Genomic DNA, 26899 nt, shown 5'->3' on the forward strand with positions numbered 1-26899 from the left:
TGCCACCCCTGTTAGATGTCTTGCTTCTTGTTCTCAATCCCATCTCGTGGTTCAAGGGCGCCTGAATTGATTATTTTGAAACACATTGTTGAGGCATCGTCCGGCTTTTTCTAACAATTAACTCTAGCCAGTTTTTTCCTCTGTCATTCAACTAACTTCTTTTGAGTAAAAGCACCAGCAACTCTGCTTGTGAGTCTACATCAAGTCAGGGCTGCATGTTGAAAGACGGATTGACAGGCAGTCTAAACAGCCATAAAGCTGGAGTTACAGATAGGACACAGTCACAACAGTGAGTCGCACGAGATTGGGGAACTGATGAATAATTACTCCTTGCCCAAATGAAGCCTGCTGTTATTCTTTGTGTGGCCCAACCACAGGCTGACGCTGGTTTCGTAAATATATTGGTTTAGTCTAGGCTAATCCAAACAAACTGGAGATGCAAAGACTCGCCACATGGGCAGTCTTCTTTCCAGCATGTCTTGCTTTTGCAGCAGAGTCCCAAACTTTGACTGCTTTTCCCCTCATCACTCTTTGGATGGAAAGAACATAAACAGATATGAAGGAAGCATCTTCATTATACATTTTTTTCCATTCCATTCAGCAACATGCCAGTTGCAAGATGGAGCCATTAACTAGAGAAAAAAAAATTAGGAATGCATATTTAGAGAAGGAGCAGCAATTTTAAAAAATAAAAAAAATTATTTGTATGGATCTTCTGTGATGCATGCTTTCCGTTGGCCTGTCTGCAGCAACAACCTCGTTCTTTGCATCTTGGACTCAAGCGGGCACCAGCCAATGGCATGAAGGGGGAAAGAGACCCTTCTTTTGGTCTGTTTTGAAATATTGTGTTATCTTGTATTTTTGTGCTATGAACCACCTTGAGGTCTGCAGATGAAGTGTAGTATACAAATTTTAAAAATAAACAAGAAAAAGCTGTTTGCCCAGCATTCACAAATTAATTCTTCTTTTCCCTTTTACAGTGGTACCTCGGTTTACAAACACTTCAGGTTACAGACTCTGCTAAGCTGGAAGAAATAACTCAGGTTAAGAACTTTGCCCCAGGATGAGAAAAGAAATCGTGCGGCAGCGGCGCAGCAGCAGCGGAAGGCCCCATTAGCTAAAGTGGTACCTCAGGTTAAGGGACTTCCGGAACGAATTAAGTTCGTAACCAGAGGTACCACTGTACTCTCTTTTTAAGCCTACTGGCTGCATTACGATGCAGTAGGAAACTATGACTACTTGTTATATGAATGAAACTCAGGCTTATGGTGCCCAGCCTCATCCAGCACAGCTACCAGGCAATTATAAATACTATAGAATCATAGGATTTGAATTTTTTACGTTTTTGCTTTGATTAGCGTTTCCAACCTTTGTGGGCCCAGGGCATATTTGGAAGTCAGAGGAACTATAGTAAGCACCTTGAAAATACAATTTTGCTGAAGAAAAGCTGGCGATGCCAAACCCTCCCTAAAAATAACCGAGGCCAAACTTATATACCTCCAAAAGCAAATAAAATACAGTGAGAAAGATAGGCAACCCTCACAATCAAACAATAGCCAATAATAAAAAAATTAATTTTTAAAAATGTGATTGGCAGGGTGCCTTGGCAAGCATCACAGAACATGTATGAAAGAGGCAATGACTCAACCACTCCTTCAAAAACCTATCCATTGGTTTCTGACAACTACCAACAGGTCTCAGTTGCCTCCTTTTTGTAGAAGGTGATCAAGAGAGTAATCTTGGATGAAACGGATTATCTAGATCCATTTCAATCTGGGTTCAGGTCTGGTTAGGAGGCTGAAGTGGCCTTCGTCATCCTATTTATTGGGAGGACAGAGGGTTGTGATCCTGCTTATTCTTACTTAATCTCTCAACCACTTCTCCCTAACATTCACCATGGTATCCTCCTGAACAGAGACTGTGAGATGGACACTGGAAGCACTGGTTTACAGTGGTTCTGAATCTACTTCTGGGGCCTGTTTCAGAGAACAGTACTGGGTGATTATCCCTTGACTCCCTGATAGTTGGTGCCACAGGGTACCATCTTGTCTCCACTGAATCAATGAATAAATAAATCAATATTTTTAAAAAATAATTTACTGTCCCATTCCAAGACAAACATTCCTAGATATAATAAATATTATTTGCTATCAGGCATGTTGAATGCCAATGGTCTGCCTATCATTGTGCCTCTCTATCCAATCAAGAGTAGGATATCGCACAGAGTCGACAAATTTGCAGCTGCTGCTCTGAAGACGGAGAGGAGCTAAAGTGGTTGACCTAAACAATGTCAACCAAGAAAACATTTGTGTAAAGTGACATGGCACTTATTTGCAAAACTATGAACAGAAAAGCTGCGACTTCTCCCAAACACTGTACAGCTTATATTGTTCAAGGAACACTTTTGGGTATTGTGGTGCCCGTACTGACAGGGATCTTTTAAGAAACCTTCCCTCTTAATTTTACCAGCCCTTCTTTATTCTTTATATAAATGAGGTGCATCCTGTGACCAAACAAAGCTACATGACTGAGAAGTAATGTTTGAAAAATCCCAGCTCGCTAGTGCCTCAGATTCTCTGCTGCCAGTGACAGCAGGGGGGTGGGGGGTGGGGAAAGAAACGCATTCATTCCATGATGAAGGACTGACTGAAAATGCTAATAACATTCTCAAAGGGTTAACGATGCTGAACTGATTGGCACTAAAAAACTAGATTTTCATTTGGTGCGGTGACAGGAGAGCTTTGCCACCCTCCATGAACGGTCATGCCCACATTATTATAGGACAATTTAGGTCTTCTTCTTTTAAATGTCATAGCACTCTAACACGGGTGTAAATCAAAGTCAGCGAGGCAAAGGAAGACTTTCCCCCATTGTGGGGCTTCTTTTTCTTTCCTTGCCTCCCCCCCCCCCCCTTCTCACAAGCTTCATCTTGAAAACACGTTTTCCGCCACAACTGCCAATCAAGGTTCAGTGAATGAGTCAGAAGAACTTCCCAGCACATAGAACCGGAAAACAAAAATTGTGGCAGCTTTTAAGGGACACAGTGATATTTCCTTAAGGAAACTGGGAGAGGAGGCTAATTCAAGGGGAACATCTCTTTGAAAAGACTCATTCATTTCACTGTGCTGTACATTCCAGGTGTGGGGAAGGGTTGCAGCTTCAGGCAGCAAGCACAACAACCAGATAGCTCTCAAGTCAAATCTCTGGTTGAAAGGAAATCAGGAAGCAGGTGATCGGTAAGTCAACTTCTTCCAAAGATCCTGACAGGTGGTGCAGGGCTATATGGACACAGCCTGGCCTAGTTGAAGGCAGTTTCACAAGGGGTGAAATCACAAAGGAATGACTCTAGTCATATTCAGGGGGTAAATTCTGTGCACTGAGTGGATGCATGCACAGATTTAAGCCTTAATCAGTTATACCAGGGAAATCAGCAGCCTTGTAGAGCAAACCCTGGAATAGCAATACTGAGCTTTTAAAAATATATATCATTTATACAGTGCCATCTATGTATCCACTTTATAGCTGAAGTGGGAGATTCTGCCATCCAGATATTGCAATCTAAATGAAGGAAATATATATTCCAGGAGCACCAGGGCTATGAAAGGGTATATGTCATGGCCAGTGCTGTTATGAGCAAATTACTAGGGGGGGGGGTGTCCCTTTGCATGCGCCCTGAATTATTGTGCGAATTGGGGGGGGGGTTGAGAAAGGTTCTCATGTTTCTGAGTTGGATCAAGCACATCTCAAGTCAGATAAGGGCTTCCTAAGCTTCCAAGTAGCTCTGTGACCTGGACTGCCCACAATTTGACAGGCTTAATCCACTCCGGAGGGGTTGCTATGCCTTAGAATTGCACCCACTTCTGTGAAAAGGAGAAATGGGTAAGTGATTCCCCACTGTAGTGAAGGCAGAGGTGCAGAGCTTCATTGTTGGAATATCTCATTTGGTCTTGAATAATGTACCAAATTAGAAAGACACAAACTGGCTCTGAAACCGACTGGGCTGCCTCCTAACGCCACACATACAGATACCAGTTGAACCTTGTGGCTGGTGGACATCCAGAGGTGCTGTTATCTCAGCTGTGTTCTTAGAATCACCTCTGGTTACTACCGCCCTTCCCTATCAGTGCTGGTTTTCTTAGAAGTTACCAGTTAAATTTACATAACTAAGAGGACCACATAATTGCTTGATTTACAGATAATGGTTCAAAAAAGGGAGGGGTTCCTGTCTGTAAACAACACCACAGAAACTGACACAGTTACTCAAAACAAAAAAGAAGGGGAGGGACACAAGTGGGCATTATTCATTTAAATAAGTTTATTTAGCAGATTTAGTTGGTTTTAAAGGGTAAAATGAATGCTATCCAAGAGTCCCACAATATGCACTTAACTCATCATTCTGGGATTCATTTAGGCTTTTTATGGTAGTTTAAGCTATGAGAGAGTGACCGGCCAAACGTCATTCTGGAGCTTCACTGCTAAGGGAAGAGATTTGAACCCAGGCCTCACCAGTCTTAGTCCCACACTTTAAACACTACAGCACACTGACTCTCCAGCACAGATACCAGCAGTGCAATTCAAAGTATGAAATCCACCTTCGTTACTTTATGCACCAGTTAAAAATGTATTTTCTTTGTTCATTTTTGGAATGGGAAGGATAGTTGAGGCAAAGATCAGTTGTAATGCGTAATTTAAAAAAAAATAGTAATAGATGGAGTAAGGTAGGTTGCAAATTTTGCTTATTTAATAAAAGGCTTAATATTGCTTAATGGAGGCATATTGTATTGTGTATGTTTTATTTTTGGAATGTGAACTGCCCTAGGGGTTCACAAAGGGCAGGATAGCAACTGAGTAAGAAAATGTTTAGGTTTGCACCCAGGGTCCCTGAATGATGCCCATGTACTTATTTAGAATGCAGATTTATCAGTATGTATCCATGTAATTTGTTTCCAAAAAACTTCAAGCACTTAATTAACATGATTGTTGGAAGCAGAAGCAGAGCCACGTACAAAGCAGTTTCTTATTTTAATAAACATATCATGACCGTGATATATTACCCGTTTTCCTTTTTAGACTTGATTTATCTGTCACTTTGATTTTCAGATTTGATTTATTGGTCAATTTCTTTTCAGGATTTGATTTATCAGTCAATTTGTTTTCAAGATTTGATTAAAGCACACTGCATAAGCCTTTTCGGATCTATTTCTAACTATCATAACATATATCTGCTATGGATGTTTAGGATCTTAATTTCCAAAAACTTTCTCATTTGATCATTCTTCATTCCTATCTGGAGCCCGTTCCTATTATACATGAATATAATCTGAATCGGATGAAACAACCAATTACAGTAAGACATAAAATACAGTAAGTGCAGTTTTATAATAAATTGCACACTGTGGTGTCTTAAAGAGAACCAAGAGATTTATTACAAAGCATTAACACAAACTAGGTAAAATTTCAGTTCTAGTTTCAACATTTTTATACCCTTAAATTATCCCTGAAACAGAAAATAACGAATGGAAAAGGTAAGTATTTTTTGTATCACTCCTTTGCTTTGAAAGATGCAAAAGACACAGTCCTGAATGTCAGGAGGGAAAACGGTTATTATCACAACAAATCAGATATTTGATGTAGAAGTGACCATTAACAGTGAGGCATACAACACAGTCATTTTGGGTTTCTAGACCTAGACTTGAACAACCACTCAACTATATCATGGTTTTAGAATACAGAGCAGTATTTCACCATTATTAATACAACCTCTCAATTGCCAACTGCCTTTAGCAAGACATGTGGGAGGTGAGCAGAGGAATGGTGTCTTGGCCCACTTCATAAAGTCCTTTCTCATATAGGGATGATGGAGAAATTTGCTTTGGCTTGATTTTAATGCAAACCTACCTGGTATGCACTTCCTGAAAAAAGTGTTCTGAAACAAAATGCACCTATCCTCTGAAATCTGCACTGCAACAAATCTTGAGATACACAGCTCTCCAACCAACAATTGTGTACAAAAATGTGTAGATAAATGTGTAGATGTGTGGATAAGGATGCATATATTTGTGGAAATGATGTTTAGAAAAATTACTTGCAACAATGTATGCATTAGGAATAATTGCATATATTAGGAGAAATGTGCACTAACAAATACTTGGGAAGACTTAAAAAATGCAAACTCAAGACTGGAAAAATTAGAAACTGAGAAAAACTAATATTTACAGAGATGTCCATCCCCAGTGCTTTTTTTCTTAAATGTTTAGGGGTACTCTCTCATTTTGACTTAAGAAAATCATTATAGTTCAAATTGGGGAAAATAAATACAGTAAATGGACAAAAGTACAAAGATTCACAAAATGCTTAGGAGTATGCGTACCCTTGTGTTCCCTCCAGAAAAAAGCACTGCCCATCCCTATATTTGAGGCAGAGCACGATTAATCTCATTTTGCAGAGAAAGAACTGCTTGCACTGTACCAAAAGTCATAGAAAGAAACCACAGCTGAGGTGTAATCCCAATTCTGTCATTCAAGTCTATCCACTGGGAACACCAGATGACGACAGCTAGAAAGACAGAGCGACTGGGGTGGGCCAGAGGGAACACAGCATATGAGCTGGAGGGAGATAGGCAACTGAAGGAAAGGTGTTTGTTACCCGAAAGCCTAACACACATTTTCTTATTCTACTTTAGGGATGGCTTTCCTTTTTTGACCTGCATTCATTTTTGGTTAACACTCCAGGGGCTCCATTCCAGTGGAATGTGTGGCCAACCCATATTCTTATATGCGCATGAACACGCACAACCAGCTCCCTCTCCTCAGCTGATTCATTGCCCTGATCCCTTCTCCCTGCATAAAATCAATCTGATAAATGGGAAGGGCGCAGTTTGCATCTCTATTAGGACTACATCATCATCATCAATATGTATTATTATTATTATTATTATTATTATTGCCACCATCTCTAAAATTCATGGAGCCTTGGCCAGATCAGTTTCTCCAACCCAAGGATTAGCCATGTTCTATTCCAATATGAGAAAGTGCCTGAAACACAATAACTAATTCAGGTAGTAGGTATCAGCGATGGAGTGTTTTAACCAACATTTTGGCTCACTATCCTCCTTGCCTGTACTGCATTGCAGTGTCAGATTTGGTATGATCCCAAGCCCTGTCAGAGCATAGGGAACTCTGACATTCTGGCCCAGAGGTGAGAACAGCACAAACTAAGCAACCATTAATGACTTTGACTTATGTGCTTGCAATGGCAGCAAAGATGTATATAACCTTGTTTGCTGGCGATGCCACTTTACAGTGTAACCTTGTAACATTTGGAAAGTGCAAGCCAAGAGCGGAAACAAAGCACCTCTATGGGATATTGGAGAACGGACGGGAAAAGTTGTTATCGTCATCAGGGTGGAGTTCCAAAACCCTATTTTTTAAAAACAAACAAACAAACAAACACCAAACCATTCTCAACAGAAGATAGCATTGCCCTCTAGTCCCATTCTGGTACTGAGATCTGTGGTTCCATGATCACTAAGTGTTGGCCTCATGCACCTAGTTATGTGAACTGTGTGGCTCTGTGCTGCTAGGAATATTATGGAAAGAACATTGATGCAGAAATTCATTGTCAGCCCAAGTCTGTGTGGGCACCACAGACAAGAGAACAGATGCCAAACTTCTCCATCAATAGCCTTTTGCTAAGAAATAGCCTTGACCCGCCCCCCTCATTCAGCACCATTAGCAATGAGTTGTGATTACTGCTGTTCTGGCCATCTATGGTCTATGGAATACTCTCTGAAGGGAGGCCCACATGGCACTGACACAGTCATCTAGCATCACCTGGCACTGTCAAAGACCAAGGACCCATATAACCCAGCATCATGTTCTCACATTGGCTAACCAGATGCTCACAAGCAGCTTGAAAACAGGACCTGAGCACAACAGCACTCACACCACTTGTGATTTTCAACATACTGCCTCTGACAGTAGAGGGTGAACATAGCCATCATGACTAGAAGCCACTGATATCCTTACTTTTCATGAATCTGCCTAATCATCTTTTAAAGTCATCCAAGTTGATGGCAATCAGATCATTTCAAATTTTTGCAGCTACAGCAACCACTCTGACATGGCACCTTACAGGCAGTTCTCTCACTTCTCTCTCACTTTCCAAGAGAATTGCATCCCATCTGTTTTGCAAAGCTTTGAACAGCAGCAAGACAATACAGAGGCTGTGGCTAAGAAATATGTAAAGAAACAGCCTCTTCCAAAATCACTTCTGTGACCTTTTTATTTTGAAGGTCTGCAAACCCAAAACAGCACTGGCAAATTAAGCTTATTTGGGTTAACTTCGTAGCCAAATTATTTAGTTCTTCAGACACAATCAGGTTATTTTTCTCATTGTTCCCTCTGTGACACGTTCTTCACATTGTCAGTAGGTCACATTTTTGGCATCTTAGCATAAAGTAGGCAAGGGTATGTGTGCAGAGGCAAAGCTGGCCAGAAATTTTACAGAACAAAAGCCTGTCTAAGGTAGTGCATGATCTCTTGAGAATGCAAATGAACCCAGGGTGGAGGAAGTAGAGTACATTCGACTCATAGACTACCAACACTTTAAAAATGGCCAAGGAGATAAGGATGAAGGTTGCCCTAGAAAATTACACTTACCCCATTTTTAATTCTGGTTTTCCTTGCAACCAAATCAAAATACACACTTTCCCCGTGTGTGAACCTGAATGTTACAGCTGTGGTCTGAAGAGCCCTCATGTGCAAGCAGAAAACACTTCCATGTTCATGCAGGAAGGGTAACCATTTGTGCATTTCACAATTTTGCAACCCTGATCCAGAGAGGTTCCCAATCACAGGAACGGCAAGGAGCTGCCAAGTAATGGAGGAGCTAGAAAAGCCCCACTGCATGTGCAGAACAATACATGTGACTCTTTGGATCTCAGCCTGTTGTTCGTATCTGTGTAACCTTCAAGGCTAGACTAATGCAATGGGCAATTTATGGAATACCTTACCTACAGCGTAACTTGGGGATGAACAAGAAGCCACCTTGAGCCCTGTTTCCAATGCAATCCCAATGTTCAGATGGACTAGAAACCTAGACTCAAAAACTAGCACTTGAGTTTCTCAGGATTGCACACTGAATACCATGATTGCCCACTCATCTACAAGGTTACTGCAGACATGCAGCAGGCTTCAAAAGGTCAACCCTAGTAAACCTACACCTGCCATTGCACCATTCTCTGTTAAAACAACAACATGCTGGTGGTTGTTTTATTTACCAGGAGAATAGCTCTGTGAAACTCAAAAGCCTGAATGTTCTTACAAGATAGATTAGGTGATAAAATGATATAACCTTATAGCATGACATATCTCAAGGATCCTATGTCTAGCTGCTGTCGTAATCCTCAGCCACTGTTGCTGCAGTCTCTCTGTTTTCTTTTTTGCATTGAACACAGACAGTTGGGAGTCAAGCCTTGCTCAGGAAACAGCTCTCTGAAAAAGATGGCTCAGCGAATCGTCTCCGACATACAATCTGCTGTATTACTGTAGAGCCCACTTACTGGCGGTGGTAATGACGATGTAAGCCTTGGGGCCCAATCCAACATCCACTGAAGTCAGCGCAAAAGCACTTCTTGGCGCCAGTTGTCTTTGGATAGGATCCCAGGTCATCGAAATTGACTCAATTCTTATTTATCTTTAAAGGCAGCGATACTTCAAGCTGAATTGTCTCACAGGGGTATCTAACCCCCTCTGTATATAAATATGTGTATTGAATAATGCACACACAAATACCACTGCAAAAACCTGGTACCCTACTATCATTCAGATCTTGGTTATCCCAAACTCCTTTATCAGAAACTAAATAGTTCACAGAACTTTTTTTTTTTTGCGCTAAGTACCCGGAAATTGACTTTTGTATACTGGCCTTCCTAGGGCAACACACACACACACACACACACACACACACACACCAAACTTATATTACAGAACTTTCAAAAGTTTTTACTGTTACAAACTTGTAATTTTCACAGGTCTGTTTTACCACATGAAAATGTGCACTGACCTTCCTATATTTAAGCCTAAGTCCTCATTATTATTCTGAAGAGCTCTTTACTTATTTTTGGAAATGGCTTGAAGGCATTTGGAATTTGTACACCTGCACTAGCATCCATACAGCGGCCCTTCAAAGAAAAGAGCTCACTCCAAAAGGTGCAATAGCAGCCCTCCTGTTCTAAGAACAGTGCCCTGGCTAAAATTGCTTCCACCTCCTCTGACTTTCCTAACAGATTTTTCTCCCCTTCATCTCTTTTCTATTATGCAAGCATTTCCCACAGAAAGCAAATCTGCACTCAAAGGCTTGACACAGCAGGAAACAATACTCACACCTGGACATTCATAAATCCCCAGAAACAGATCAAAATAAATAAATCACAGTTTGTTCCTCTGCATCAGTTTAAATGCAATTTGAGCTGGGCACATTGAGATTTTTGTGTGTGTTTTTTTAAAAAAATTAAATCTAGTTTCATTTTCCCTGAGACCATGATGCTTCATCATAGAACATGCACACAAAGCACAGATGCACTGTCCAAGATGGTAATGACAGCTCTATTACCAATATTATTCCTTTTTGCTTTTATCTTGCTATATTCTTTCTTCTATTTTGAAGGAAACACAGAGGAACCCTTATTTTGCATGCACAAGATCCCAAATTCAAGCAACCCTTGGGACACACTGATAGAATGGACAATATCAATGGCCTTACAGGGGAAGGCAGCTTTATTATCCAGCCATTCCTCCCATCCTTCAACATTATTCCCAGAGCAGTTTACACATGTTAAAATAACATAACGTAGACAAAACATGCAACAAAAATGAATGCACAAGAACTATGACCTCAAGGAACAGTATCAAACTAAGGTCATTCTTGTATGCCAATAGCAAACCCAATTCAGTGAGTGCTGGTCCTTGTGTAGCCAAAATGGCACCATCCACAGACAAGAGGGGGGTATCACAATGTTTGCAGGCACAACAACAACAACAAAACTGCAGAGAAAAACTCTCAAGGACAGAACAGCCCAAAGACAACTGAGCATGCTGAGAGGGGAAGCAACTTGGACTGTGGGAGTGAGGAGGCAGAAAACTAGGAAAGGAAAGGATTCTCTAGGAAGACACAATGGCTGGCTGTAACCCTGAAGAGGAGCACTGCGTGCAAAAACCTTTTCTTGTTGTTTCAGGTTCATCTTGTTTAAGTTTAAAAAGCTGAAAAAACAGAAGGGTCTTCACCAGGCACTGGAGAGGCCTCAGCATAGGCACCAGGCAAGCCTCCTGGAAGAGGACATTCCAGACCATCATAAAAATGCAGGGCTATAGTCTATTGTTTGTTTATTTAATTTGTATACCACCCTTCATCCTAAGATCACGGGGTAGTTCACAACATAAAAAACACAATATGAGAACACAAAATGGGTAGTAAATAAAATAATAAATAAAAAGCATGGATAACTGAAGCCAGACTAGTTCCATATGTTAAGATACTTTGGCTTAGGTGCTTTCAGCAGCTGGGCAGTTGATAGGTTAAAGGAGACCACATCAGACCCCCGTCAAGTGAGAAGCGGGAAACCAATTTCGTTTGCAGCTCAAAAAGCTTATCAAATGAGCTGTCAACATTTTCAGTTAATTAAATGCAGCATCGAAGCCCCTAGTTTTGTTATTCGCAAAATACGAAACAATATTCAGGCAGAGAATACGAGGATTGCTTTTCCGATCACATTTTTACTTGCACGCCATTACTGATGTTATGTTTGTTTTTAACTGATGTAATGCTGAATGTAACAATATTCCTCTTCTCCCAGGCCTTTGGCTAATTAAACAATCTATGGCTTTTTATATTGTGAGGGCATTGTGGTTGTTGTTGTTGGTGGTTATTATGCTATATATTTTTATGTTCTATATTGTAAACTGCCCTATGATCTTCAGATGAAGGGCAGAATAGAAATTTAATAAATTAAAATCCCTTTGCTCAACACTTAGAAACAACATTATATAAATTTATTTCCCAGTACTGAACAGGGCATGAGACAGCACCAGGTCAGTCTTCAGCCAAGGCAACTCCAGTTTTAGAAATTAAGCGCTAGTCTTACATCATGTAAAACGTGTGTGCCTATTCTCACCTGGCAGATATTGGAGGCGACGGCACAGCAAAGCTTTGCCTGATGAGCCACAGCCCCAGTGGCCTAGGGGACTGGAAATGATCGACTAATGAAAAGCGACACTGTCTTCAGGTTCCTCTACAGTTTACCTGTCACGGGGCAGCAAGCATTAACATCTACAACTGAAACAAGGAACAGATGTTGACTGATTGAGAAAAAGAGATGCATTGGGGGAGGAATAAGAGACCATGTTTTTCTATTGTTTTATTGACTTGTCACAAGAGAAATTTGCTTTAATTTACTTTTTTTTAAAAAAAAAAACCTAAATGGCTGGCTCCTCATTAAAACAGTGGCAAGCCTCAGTTCTTAATTAGGATGTTAAGAAGTATTGCAATTAAGAACAGGGAGCATTCATTCCAAATATGCCTATCTGATTGCAGAATATTTCTTGTCACTGGAAAATAAAAATGCCCAGTTGCCTCCATCTCAAAAGATCTAATGTAAGCTGGGAAAGGAGCAAACTCTTGAAAGCTGGCCCAAGATCTGTAGTGATTTTTATATGATTTTTTTTATTTTAAAAAATGTGCTTGATTGTGCCAAGTAGTGTCATTTTTGAAAGAAGTAATTCATATTCAGAAAGCGAAGGGGAAAAAAGTTATCCTTTGAATCACATTGGCTTAAAAGAAGAAAGGAAAAAACAGCCAAGAGTCACACAGTCCAGGGATTTGAATGCAGGGGGAAAGGTTTCAAAAATAAACAGATTGCCCGCATTCTCCCTGCAGTGCTGGAGAGAGAAAAAATGACTTTTCCAATGTGAAGAAACACAGACACCATAGATGGGGCAAGAAACCAAACTTTGCTTCAAGTGTCCCAATGTAGACAGAACAGCCCCTATTATCTAGTAGCTGTCACTGCGGGGGGGGGAGGGGAATCAGCAAGTTTGCATTCCTAGCATTAGGCAGAGGGAGGCAGCTGCTTCAGGCAGCAGATGCTGATGGTGGGGGCAGCAGCCTGGCGGAGCAATGAGCCAACAACTGTGTGTTACAGGCAGGGCTTGCCCAAGACTTTTTGCTGCCTGAGACAGAGCAGCAAATGGCACACTCCCATTCAGTTTCTGTTGTATCCAAGTTATTTTACACCTAGAGACAAAATACAATCACCCACAAGAACCTCTCCCACTCCCTGACGGTAAAAATGCAACAATTTTTTAAAATAAACCAACCACAAATCATAGCACCCCAAAATGAGCTGCCTGAGGCTGCTGCCTCACTCCGCCTAATGGCAGGGCTGGACCTGGATGGAGACAGAGTTGGGCATCACACGGCCTGCTTGAGTCTTCTCCCGTAGGAGCAGAAATCACTGTCTCATTGAGAGTATTGAGCTGAATGGGGTGTGGGGACATCTTGTTCTTTGTCTCAGGCAGCAAAATGATTTGGGTGCCTCCTCACAGAGAGGAGATGGCAGCTGTTTTGCTCCTGCTATATTTTGGCTTGGTGTGTTGTCTGAACTTGGGCTTGGGCTGTGTCTCCTCCGGTAACCCAAGAACAAACCCCTAGAGCAAGACAAACACACTAAGCCAAACCATGGCATAGCTCACAACATTGTAGCAGTGGCTGGATCTGAGAAACAAAGTGCCCACAGTCTTCTCTCCACAAATGTACACAGTTGCACTAAGTTATGGTTTGACTTGGCATTACATGAAAACCAGGCCATTGTTTTCTGGAAAACGAGTCTATTAAATAACTATAAATACATCTGAAAGTAGATCTCTCCACTCTGAGGCTGCAATACTATGCAGACTTACCTGGCAGTAAATCCTACAAATCTAATTGTGCAAGACTTATTCTAAGTAGACATGCATATGATTGCATTGTAAGTCCACTATAGTTCTCGTTGTAGGAAATATTTAAGGAAATGCAATCTCTTTGCTCTTCACCGTCTCCCATTTTAAAATATAAAACATAAATATCAGGGGGAAATTAGGTGAAGTAAATGCTTTACTTCAATTATCTCTCAGTGGAATACTATTTCAATAATGAGACACTCATTTGCAAGCATAGCAAAAGCAAAACGTTCTGTAGAGTTTAACATTTTACTGCTATCCCTTTGAACAATTTATTTCTCTGTGGTTTGGATTTCGAGGGGAACAATAACATAATGGCAAAAATATATCTTTTTTTTAACTTGAAAGATAAGAAGTTCGACTTGGCTTGTAGTCCTTTTTAAAAGAGAAGAAAAAATATGCTAGCTTTTCTGTATTGGCAGACACTGGTGTTTAGATTTATTACACAAAGATAATCAGGCTATAAAATAAATATACTGTATCTTTAATTCATTAATCATACCGGAAAGCAAAATGAATGGCTCTCAGGAAGGCGACAATATGGCTTCTCCCCACCCCCATTTCTCAACATAATCCAGTTGCTGTACTCTGATTTCTTTAGGGAGCCAAGAGAGTAACACACACATTTTACCCCTGATGTTACTGAAGCTCTAATTTCATCTCCTGGCTCAAGTCTCAGCAGGAGTGACTTAGTTCAGGTCCCCTTCTCCCAAGATGCAAAATCAGAGTGCAACTATGTTGATCTGTGAAGAATAAGGCATTGAAAAATAATTGACTACACCTCCCAAATGAACACATGCCATCAAATGGCTACACATCAAGCACATTAAGTAAACTCAATAACAAATCCTAAAAATGTGAAATTCTCCCATTTGGGAGTCCAGAACTAGCCTGCACACACTGGTTCTGTGCGTACCAAGTTGCTAGATGTTTGGAGGCACTGGGTCACTCAAACATCACCTCCACACACTCACTGCTAGTTCACCCACAATCCCCCACATAATGACCAAACATGCAAACACATACAGAACTCTCCACTGCACTGCTTTGGTACCATCTTCCTGGATGTGACAAGACCAATTGCTCAATTCAGCAAAAGACAACTTAATGTGTTGGATATTTGCAGGATATCTCAGTTCCAAACCACATTCGCCTGGCCACAGAACCACCAAAGGTTTCCTTTAGGGCAAAGGCAGGCAGGCTTGTTTTCCATCAACAGCCAAAAAGCCATTGCCAATCCAAGAGTGGAATCCAGTACAAGGTTTCCTTTAGGGCAAAGGCAGGCAGGCTTGTTTTCCATCAACAGCCAAAAAGCCATTGCCAATCCAAGAGTGGAATCCAGTACAACACAAAGTGAACATTTCATCAGTGCAAGGATTTCTGCTTGAACAAAGGAACATTCTCCTCTTCTCCCCCTGTGCACCTGCTAAATCTGTTCCAGGGGATCTCCTGCTAAATGTGTTCCAGGGCACAAGGGAGAAGAGGAAGGGAAAATCTTATTGCACAAGTGTAAATCCTTTCACTGACAGGACAGGTTGGTTGAATACCACCCTGGGTAAACACGGTGCTGGACTAATACTGCAGTCTGGTATAAACTTCTTCCTATGTTCCTAAGTGCAGGGACTACTCAGCCTTCCATGTGACCGTGCTAGAGTAGCCATTTTAGGGGTGTAATAGTACTTCCAATAGTGAACAACCACACACAAAGACTGGTGCATTTTGTCAGGAGTTTCATTCTCTCTCATGCTGCAGAATGTATAACTACTAGATCACTCTCCACTGCTAAATGTTCCTGCCTAGCCTACTTAATGTGTGCCAGCCTCAGACTTTTGGAAAACTCTATCTTAAGACAACTGAGGGATCGTCCACAATTGGCTTGATCTGTTCCACAGAAAACCAAACTGATGTTTGCTCCGATTCAGTAGTAAAGAGCAGATTTCCCTAGGGGAAAGTGGTGGGACAAGCGGAAGTGTGGACAATATTGCAAATTTCACCATTGCTAGTACACATCTCCTGGTAAAACACAACATTTTCCATAAGTGGTTTTAATAGAAACTTTAGAGAGAGCTGATCTTCAGTTCTCTAGAATAATACCTTTGCTTGAGAGGTCTCTTCCCCTCTCATTATTGAATAATACAGCCAGTTAAATAGGAAAAGTGATTATATACAACTTTAATAAATGGTGTTGACCTTTGTGCTCAAATAAAGACTGATCTGCAATCACTCTGTGGCTTGTCCACCTCCATTTAGAGGGTGCACGATAATAAGATGATGATATGCTCTTTCTCCAATTAAAAAAAAGTGATGGAATAAAGAAATGGCATGCTTACCTAAAACTATTTACATATTTTCTGACATGGATATATCCAGCTTGGGGAAGGGATACAGAAGCAGACACATAACAAGAGAAAAACCCTTTTTAATGTCTGCCTAAATAAATAAATAAGCAAGCTGATTCTTGCTGGGGTTTTTGTCACTGTTTTGCAACAGTACAGTACACTATACTCAGAATATTTAGCATTTATAAGCACATTAGACTGCTCAAGATGCTTCGTTCCAAACCTGTAAGTTCAGTATAATTATTAGCCCCACGTTGCAAGTAGGGGCCTGAAGCACAGGGAGAACAGCTTACCTACAGCCACCTATTAAATTCAGAGCTGAAACAATATTGAACTGGGGTTTGTGTGTTTCATCAGGTCTTAGTTATGACACCCGCCCCCCCCCCCCAGAAGAATGTGGAAGTCATATGGAGGAAATAAGCCCAGAATGCCAGAACTTCTCCTCCCCCTCCTTCCCCAACCCTCTCTTCTTTTAAGGATAGATGTCATCAGCAAAGAGTTCACACGCATTGCCAGCTGTCATCGTCACTACAGGGAATGACAGCTTATGAACACCACAACGATGGTTAGGCTTTTAGAACCGCCATCATTCATGCATGGGCAACCACCATATCTGGCTTAAGTGCACCATCAAAGTAGCCGCCTGAAGGGTTCAAAGATCCCTCAAATCGGCCTCTCGTGGTGGCTTCAATGGGGATGATGCTGCCGCCTGGAGTGACTCGACTGACTGACAGAACCTAAGCAGCACCATCTTTGGGATTCAAAAGTGCATTTAGGTAGATGGAGCTTCCATCTGTCTCCTGTACTAATAGCAAACTCATTATCCAAGTGTGGATCTTTATGTAGACAAAATGGCATCATCCATGCAGAAGAGGAAAGTACCAACAAGCTCAGGGTAACTCCAAGGTTTGCAGAAGTATTTTTTAAAAAATACTTATTGAACTGAAGTGTGTGGGCAGTGGGTGGACCACCAAGCAAGCCAATAAGAACTGAGCATGCTCCATGGTCAGAGAATGTTAACTATCCATTGTTGGGATAGGGGATGAGATGAAGTATTCTGGAAGTTGGCATGACTGGCTGACTGGTGGACATATATACACACAGACAGCTTTTAAAACTTAATTTTTATCATTACAAAGTGAGTAAAACCAACCAGCAAATATATAAAAAGTAAGTATGAATTGCATATAATAAAATATAAATATCAAATTACTCCCAATGTAGTAAAAAAAAGGACCTACTGGATCCTGGGCATTCAGAGAGCAAGTAGATTGTGAACAGTGATGGGAATAAATTCAATTCAGTTTGCATTTAAAGGCGAATCTAACCAATTCACACTTTCCAAACCAGTATGAGAACAGAAACACAACCAGCCTGCAAAATTTTTGTAATGCAGTTCTTCAACCAATGTTCATAAACGTGGGGAAATTGCTTGTAAAAATATGTACATTAATCAAAACTGCATACAAAAATGCTGTTGAATTTTCATGGGTTTTTTTTTCAATTAAATCACAAATTGCTATAGAACTGCAAAGTACTGGAAAAATGAGAAACAGAGTCTTGAAACTGACAGATCCTTTCATCCCTAATTATGAAAATACTCACTTTTTCTAAAAGCACATGTGACTTTTAGCCTTTCCTAACCTTAATAAATGTTATCACCATAGGCCATTTTTTAAATAGCTGAGCATGCCATGTAACCATGAAAGACTGTGATGGTAGGACTGGGGGAGAGGGTAATTTAATGGAGCATCCTGGAATAGGGCCTGTGTGATGGGTTGGTGGGTTAGTTTAGCTCCAAGTAATGCTGCAGCATCAGAGGTTCCCTGGGGATTCTCTGGGGCTGCTGTTCATTGCATTATTTCCCCCTAGCTTCAATGATCTCAGAACAGGATTGAATTGATCCTCACAACCACCATGTGAGGAAGGCAAAGAAATAACATGTATTCTAAGACCCACTTGGGAAACTTCGGGACTGGCAGACTTTGTGCCTTAACATTTCAGTGGTGCCCTGTGTGATGCCCTAATTCGGTGCCCCCCGCCTCTTGCTTTCCATTGTTTGCCATTGTTGTGGCGCTCTCTCAGCTCAGTGTAGTTGAAGTGGCCACATTTCCCTAAATCCGCCTGTGTTTCTTCTCTGTGCTCCGCCCAGTGGTCATTCCTCCTCTAGTCACTGCTATGGATGTAGGACCTGACTGGTTGTTTCCAGGCTCTGAAGTCATCTGCAAGGGATTCCCACTCAGTGGGATTTATGCTGCCAGCCAGCATGTCCTTCCATCTTCCATTCTGTAGTCATGACCAAGCCAGCGTAGACATCGCTGAGACAGGAGTGCAAACATGTTGGGCATGTCGGTTTGGGAGAGCACATCTGGAAACTTCTCTGTAATAGTATATATTTTAGAGAGCCACCCCTTTCAACCTCCCAATTGCCCGCCCCCACCTTGAAGTCACGAATGTTTCCTTAGAATACAAACACAGCCCTTTGTTCCCTATCAGTCATTCCACTTTCTAACACAGCTATGCTGCGTTCCAATAAATTATGTAATATAACCAAACTTTGCTACTTGGAGTCCTTGGCCTAATTTAACACTTCCAACAGCTGTCATTTGGCTGCTTCTCTAATTGCATTTGTAAAAAAAACACAAAAGCCTTGCTGTGTGCATGCGACTAGGATTTAGGGATGGGGAGAGATTCAATTTTGGTTCTCATTTTAATGCAAAACAACCTGCTTCACACTTCTCAAAACAATATCTAAGCTGCAAAAGAACTATTTTTCAAAATTTGTGCTTCTTTGAATTTTGTGATACAGTTCCCCAACCAAAAGAGAGGTACATAAATTTGCGTTTTTGGAAAAAGTGCATACAGTGAAAAGACTGGTGGAAAAACAATATACAAAATGCATTATTATTAAGGGAAATGGCTTGCAAAAATGACTATTAGGCAAAATTGCCTATTTAAAAATTGGTAAATTAGGAAAGATGCACACTCAAATCATGGTTAATTTTGTGAGGGCTTTTAAAAAATAACACAAGCTGCTGTGGAAATGTGGCAAACTATGGCTGGAAAAAATGAGAAACTGAGAATAGCCTAAAGTGGATAGATCTGCCCATCCTTAACCCCAAGCTACTTGTTACTAAATAAACAAGGCAGAGATTGTGGAAGAAGAATGACCTTCAACTGCACCTAATTGCCAGAATCACTCCCTCCTTCCCCCTTGCAGTGTATTCCTGCCCCTGATTAATATTTTTCCTTTAGACAAATGCCTTTTTAAGACTGTTTCTAGGATTCACTTTCCTTCCACAGTACAGTATTAGTAAACGAACTGTAAAATGCAAAGTGCTACAGCCAGTTAAGTAACACACCCTGCTCTATAAAGCAAGGCATGACAGCCTAGATTCAGAGTAAATGAATATCTACACTAGGGTTGCCAACCTTTCAACAGCCCTGGAGCTGTGCCTTAAAGAGCAGCATGATCTGCAGTGTATTACAGATGCCCACACCAGATTCGCCCCCCTCCCGCGCGCACTCCAAACTGTGACCAATCCAGTCAAAGGGACAGCAGCAAAGGATGGTTAGAAAAGGTGGCAATGCCACATACAGGGGGAAAGCGGTGGGGGCTGGTGCCCAGGCCTGTGTAGAGCTTGTCTGATACCTGGGGGAGGGGGAGTCTTCTTAGAATGCAGTTAAAACTCAAACAAAAAAGCAGCCAGTCCTGGGGGGGGGGGCAGCCCACCTTAGTTCTCCAAGGTCTTGGGCAAGTATACCTGTCTGCCCCCACCCCCATAAGTGTCCAATGGGACTGGTCGGTTGGGAGGCAGGGAGACCAATGTTAGGGGGAGCAGAGCCAACCAATTCTACTGTTGCTCCCATCCTCCCTCCTGCTGAGTTCTACCAAGGCAAAGCTGAGGCTAAGGAAGAGGAAGCCTGTGCCTTTGAAGCAGAAGGAAGGAAGGCAGGGAGGGAGGGAGGGAGGGAGGGAGAGAGGGAGGGCAATTTCCCATTAGCCCAAATGGACCAGCCTTCACTGGGGTGGGCTGTGGGGTGATCAAGTGATCCTTGATGGCAGAATGGGGGTGTTGTAAGTACATGAAAACATGTTTGTTTTACTTCTGTGAAATGTTGCAGAGTAACCTCAGGCCTGGTGTCATCACAAGATCTGCTGAAGCAGCAGCCTACACTTGTATTGGGCTCTTTGAAGGGGCTGGGAGCAGACATTTTAAATTTAAATTTTAAAATTTAAATTTACCATAACACCCAGGAACAGAGGTGGGTAACTTTGTCTTTTGCTGTTGAGTACCAAGTGCCCTGGGAGGTAATCCGTCCAGGGGCTGCAGGCGGATCCTGAGCTGATGGTTGGTGGAAGTGGACAAATAAGTGTTCTAGTTTTAACTAATCTGGAATTATGACTGCCTAGGTTCAGTTCTCATGATGGCTACCTCAGAATTCCCAAACATATGTATGTAGGTCTACCCACAAACAAAATCCCACTAATTTTATACCCTTGGGTTTGTTTTTAAGTACATTAAACCAATGCGGCTACTTTCTGAAAAGAAGTGAAAGTAATTCATTTCCGATTTTAGTGTGCTATACACCCAAGGCAGAAGCCTGCCATTTAAACAAAACAAACAAAACAAAAAACAGGCTACAAATAAACCATGGCCCCTTCCAAAAGGGTGGTGAGTGGGGGAACTTTTAAAGGCCAGGATAACTGTGAAAAAACTCTGACTGGAATGAGAATGTAGCAGACACTGTTGGCCACATAAACTGAGGCTGAAGACTCCAGGTTATACTTCAGAATTAAGGTATAACGAGGGAATTGTGGGGGAATTGAAATGTAGGCAAACCACCCCAAATACTCCAAAAATACTAAAATCATCAGTAGCAGAAAAGAATAAAGCATATACAGTGGTACCTCGGGTTAAATACTTAATTCATTACACAGATCCGTTCTTAACCTGAAATTGTTCTTAACCTGTGGTACCACTTTAGCTAATGGTCCCACTGCTGCTACCACATGATTTCTGTTCTCATCCTGAAGCAAAGTTCTTAACCCGAGGTACTATGTACTATTTTTGGGTTAGCGGAGTATGTAACCTCAAGCATATGTAACCTGAAGCATATGTAACCCGAGGTACCACTCTGTGTGTGTGTGTGTGCGCGCGCGCATGTGTGTAAGATGTATGTTTCAAGCATTATATTCTATTTATTTATATATAATGTCTATTGTATCATTGTTGATCATTGCTTAGAAATTGTGGTTCTACAGGGTATATAAATGATCAAAAATAAACAAGCATAGGCCTGGACTCACACATACAGCAGAAAAAGGGGAGGGCTGGAAGAATGAAAACAAAAATGACTCAAGGACCTTCCTGTCAGTCCTGACATGCAGGATTTCTTTAAACTGGGTTTTTCTCAAAAATGTGACATCCCCACCTACCCTCCCTTCATTCTGAAGTGGTAAAGTCCATTCCAGCACCTTCAGCAATCAACCACCGCATCGTGTTACACGTGTAGTCCTAAAGGTCCCAGGTTCAAACCCCACCATCCCCAGATACTGTCATGAGAGACCCCTGTTTTAAACCCCAAGAGCTGCTGCCAGTCTAACAGTAACAGGAAAAATGCACCAATGGTCTAACTTGCCATAGGACAACCTCCTATACTCCTATGAGATAAACTAAAAAATAAAGTAAAAATATATATGAATATTTTAGTCAACCAGGACCCAAATAAGGAGCTGCCATGTGTTTGGAGTTTTAGAGCCCTCCAAGTGCTGGGATTTATTTGCAGCAAGTAGAAAATAGACAGCCGGCATAAAATTTCAGCAGGTTCTAGCTAGTAAAATTATTTATCAAGCTAACAAGGGAGGAACCCCTTCTAGTAACAACAACCCAGCATGGAAAAGACATGCCTTTATATTTTACCTTTGGGTTAGTGCACCAGTAAAAATGCCAACTGACAAGCTCTTCTCATAAACATTTCTTTCTAAATGAACTACCTTGTTGGGAGGGAGGGAGGATCTGGAGAGAGAACGGGAGTCAAAAGAAAGAATAATTCCCAGAGAGGAGGCTGAGCTAAAAATAAAAACATAAAAATAACATGGTTGCATAAATGAGTTTAATAAATGAATACTTAATTTTGCATATGAAAATAAACTACCACCACTGTGGTTGATTGCAGGAAAAAGATGGTCTTTTATTCAGGATTTTGAAACACTGAGGAATATATATATATGCATAGAATTGTATGGAATACACATAGCCCTGCTTGTTAGCTCTGTTTGGTTAGATCCGCTGCAAATTTCATGCTATTCTCGGGTGCGCTTTTATTTAACAATGCAAACTCTGAAATCACTTTTATGGTTTTGCTTAACGAGGTCAACCATTGATTGTAAAAGGCTCTTCAGGAGTGTCCCCAAAGGAGTAAAGAAGAAGGAGGGGGTGTCAGAGACAAGAAGAGGCGTAATCAACCTGATCCCAATTACATTTTAAAGGAAACAGTAAAAGCCGTGTGTTCCCCTCAAATAGCTAAGCTCAAAAGGTGACGGCAAATTAATCCCCTCAGCTCAACAAGAATCTGGGCACCCTCCAATGGTTCCTTGACTGGAGTAAGCATTTGACAGGGAAGCTTTACAAACACAAATCTATGGAAAGGGAAGGGCTGTAAGCTCATTGGTAGAGCATCTGTTTTGCATGCAAAAGATTACAATCCCTACCTACTATGTCAAGGAAGGGCTAGGAGAGACCCCTTAGAAAACCACTGCCAGAGCTAGGAGTGCTCAGTATATGACAGCTTCCTATGTTCCTAAGGTCTTTTTTCCCAGACCCCTCCTGACACAAAATAGGACACAGTTGGGCCCGGATTCAGCATTTTGGGCTAGGAGTTGAACTAGGACTCGAGAGACCAGGGTTCAAATCCCCTCTCAGCCACTGGGGTGACCTTGAGGCATCCACTTTCTCTTAGCTTACCCTACTTCACAGGGTTGTTGTCAGGATAAAACCCAGAGCAGGGATCAGACGTCTGCCTGAGTTACCTCAAGCGCCATTTTAGGGGAGACTACCCATAATCTGCAATAAATAATGGGGAATGCATCTGTAATTTGCATTTGTATTTTTTAAAATAAATAGTTTGGGTTTGTGTGGGTTTTTTAAAAAAAGTATCATTCAATTTAATCAACAAGGGGAGGGATACCTTTCTGAAAACCATTCAAGACTCCCAGTGGATACGCAATAAAAGATGGCATTCATATACTGCATTCTGCTCCACCCATTTTTGCCCTGAGCTATCACTGGTACCAGAAGAGAATTTGGCCCTGTGGTGAAACAAGCCGTGCTGCAGATGTAACAAACTGCCGCCACAGGTAGCCTCTGCTGAGTCTTCACGAGGAAGCAGCAAAAGTGAAAAAGTCACAGGCTGAAAAGGTTGCAAATAAAATTTCAAGGGACTACAAATTGCTGATGATCTAATGAGAGGTTTGGCTATTTAGGTCACATCCATGCTATCAATTTAAAGGACACGGCTTCCCCCAAAGAATCATGGGAATAATAGTTTGTTGAGGGTGCTGGGAATTATAGCTCTGTGCGGGTAAACTACAGTTCCCAGGGTTCTTGGAGGGGGGGGAGCCATGTGCTTAAAGTGTGTTTTAAATGTATGGTGCTGGTGTGATCAGACTATGGCAGACCATTTATAACAAATGAAAAAACAACTGTTCAATTAACAATACAGGGAACCAGATTTTTTATTTAATTTAAATGAACTTCATTGTATTCTTTCCTAACTCTCAGCCCATATACTCTACAAAAATGCAGATTATCAGATGGGTAGATGTAGTCTCCCATCCTGCAAACAAACTGGGCTGCATCTCAACCCTACCTCAAATATTTCTTGTGTTTAGGCCAAGATAATCACCAACTCAAAATGGGATGGCCATCTTGCTCTTCTTGAAAATCTAACCTTTTGAACATAAGCCTATCTGGTATGTGCAAGGTTCCTCCAAGCTTGTTAAGCACTGATAGGCTACATTAATATGTATATTGTCTGTAGGGGACAAATGCTTTCGAGGAGCACACGCAGCATTAAAAACATCAGCAAGTATCACGAGAAAGCAAAAAGCATCATTGATGCAAACTGCGAAATAAATAATAGATCTTGACTTTTATGTTCCCAGCCTTTGATCTGGTGGAACTGACATTATAGTCCAGGAATAAGAGGGGCACCTTTTTAGCTGGGTGAGTGGTTTTTTTTTGGGGGGGGGGGAGATACTGGATGTCAGGTTATATTTTTAGCACAAGGCCAAAATACAAGAAAAGAAAGAGAAAACAGTCAAAAGGTATGACTGAATGAGCACAGCAGCGGGGAACAGAGAAAAGCCCAACTATTGTGTGAAAGGAAGGGAGATGATATTTAACTGAACTCTGTGGTTACTGAAAGCATTATTAACCGTCCTGTTCTCTCCAGCATAATTTACAATGAAACAATAGGCAAGTTATCCAGAGAACTTGGAAGATCTAAATTTGTCCACAGCATAGGAGGAGGAGAGGACATTACTCAAACATGAGAGGGAAATGTCCAAAGCCCTCAAGGGCAAACCAAGGCCTGCAAACATCCAAGGACCGGCTCTACCGTTTGGTTGAGTGAAAGTGCCACCTCAGGCAGCAGATACTGGGGGAGAGGGGCAGGAAATTGCAGTGAGGCACTGGAGGACAGAACTTTGAGTGTGCTGTGCGGCCTGCCCTAAGGTAGCCTGCCGCTATCAAGCAAAGTAGACGATGCCGTCAGGTCAGTGGTACAGTTCGATCGCATCTTACAGGTGAATCCTGGGAGAATCCACCTCCTTATGTGCGAGATAAGATTTAAGATTTACCTGAGAGAGAGGACTTTGCATTATTCTTTCTTTCTTTCTTTCTTTCTTTCTTTCTTTCTTTCTTTCTTTCTTTCTTTTATTTTGGTTTAGATTAGTGTTGTTTTTTAATTGTAATGTATTATGAAAACTCATTATAAAATATTATTTAAAAAGAAAGAAATGAAAGCTGACCTGTTTAAATTGGGAAAATTAATTGTATGTGAGGTAGAGAGCTTAGAAGCTCTCTGCTTCATTTACCAGACTCCAGGAGGCCCTCGTGGGAACTTGAACGGCCCTGTGAGATCTCGCAAAAGCCTCCCAGATGCCGTTTGAGAGGGTCCCAGAGCCCCCGAAAGCAAGACAGAGAGCCTTGCTTGCAAGCAAAGGAAGTTCATGAGAGGGATGGTTTGGACACATGTATTTATTTAGTATACTTGCCATCCCCAGAACGTAACTCCAGCATAAGATACGGCCATACTGTATTGAAATAAGATTCAGTTGCCTGTATATACACGGAATGGGACATTTAGGCTGCTGCATCCATTTCACAGGCAAAGATCTCCGCATGCTCACCCAGGTCCCGAGCTGGGGGCACTTTGGTTGGTGTTAGCTATTTTGGTTTAAGTACAGCAAGGGGATTCTGAATACCCTACTGTCACCTCATCCCTGCTTTGTGCCAAGCTACTGCCAAATTCAGAGGTAGCTAGCAATCCAATAGGTTGCACTATTTAAGGCTCGCCTTGCATTCTTATCAGTCTTCCTGGAAAAGCCACATCACTGTGCACAAGCAAGACAGGACTATTGTCAACTCGTTCTGGGAAGCAGACCAGCATCTGCCACCCCATCCACCTAACATACACACATGGTGGCAACATTAGGTCACAAGAGCAAGATAAAACAAACAGAAGAATGACAAATTTAATTTATGTAATAGCTTTCACTATGTGACGTCAAAGTGCTTTACCTTCATTCCCTTAGTGTACTCGAGATGTGTTACCAAATCAGTTTCCGGTTGCCAGCTCACTAAAAAGAAAATCCAATCACATTTCATTTGCGGAAGAAATTCATTTTTACCTGTGCCAGTTTCAGTAATTCATTGCCTAAGTCCTGAGACAGATAGTAAAAGGGAGAGAAAGGGGTCATGTTGACTTAAAACCTTCCATTTAGAAACCCAGCTTATTGGTCAATAAATGTGGTTTGCCAGTTGTCCTAATTTGGCCAGGCCAGTGTGGAAAACCACCAGTTATGTTCTGAATCAAAGGCTTTTTGTTTTCAGAGTAAGCCAAAGGGAGACACAGAAAAGAAAATTATGTAGGATCCAGATATAATAATAAAATTAATGTCTAAAGCCACTCACAAAGATTCAATTATTGGGCACTGTGACTAGACCCCAGCACAGGACCTACAGCTGAGGGCTGCCTTGGGCTCCTTTCACAAAGCGGCTGGTTCCCGTGGCCATTCTCATTTCCCACAATGCTCTAGGGCAGGCCCAGGGGCCAAATGTGGTCCTCTAAGCATCTCTATCTGGCCCTTGAGACTCTGCCCAGGTGACACACACTCAAGCCACATCCCTAAGTGGCTTTCCTCTGTGCCCTCTTCCATTTATTTTACCGGCCAGGAGTGTACCCTTGTATACCTTCTGCTTTGCCTGGAAGGCAGTTGGAGAGTGGTTTGTGGCTGGACATACTCAGCAATGGTATGTGGCCTCTGGAAGGTTGTCCATA

General features: G+C 41.6%; 2 long non-coding RNA genes across 2 annotated transcripts in view; both read right to left on the reverse strand.

The window, feature by feature from the left end:
• The window catches only part of LOC310850558, a 224501-nt gene that overhangs the window by 189146 nt on the left and 8456 nt on the right, over positions 1 to 26899 (reverse strand). The gene's annotated exons all lie outside the window — the stretch shown is intronic.
• LOC310850560 lies at positions 12715 to 26158 on the reverse strand. The gene is made up of 3 exons (XR_014567365.1): positions 24704 to 26158; positions 15253 to 20101; positions 12715 to 15173 (listed from the first exon to the last, which is right to left on the reverse strand). It is a non-coding gene; the product is annotated as an uncharacterized lncRNA (long non-coding RNA).

This window comes from Podarcis gaigeae (genome assembly GCF_964106915.1).
Source record: "Podarcis gaigeae genome assembly, chromosome: 8".
In the NCBI taxonomy this organism is placed as follows: Eukaryota; Metazoa; Chordata; class Lepidosauria; order Squamata; family Lacertidae; genus Podarcis; species Podarcis gaigeae.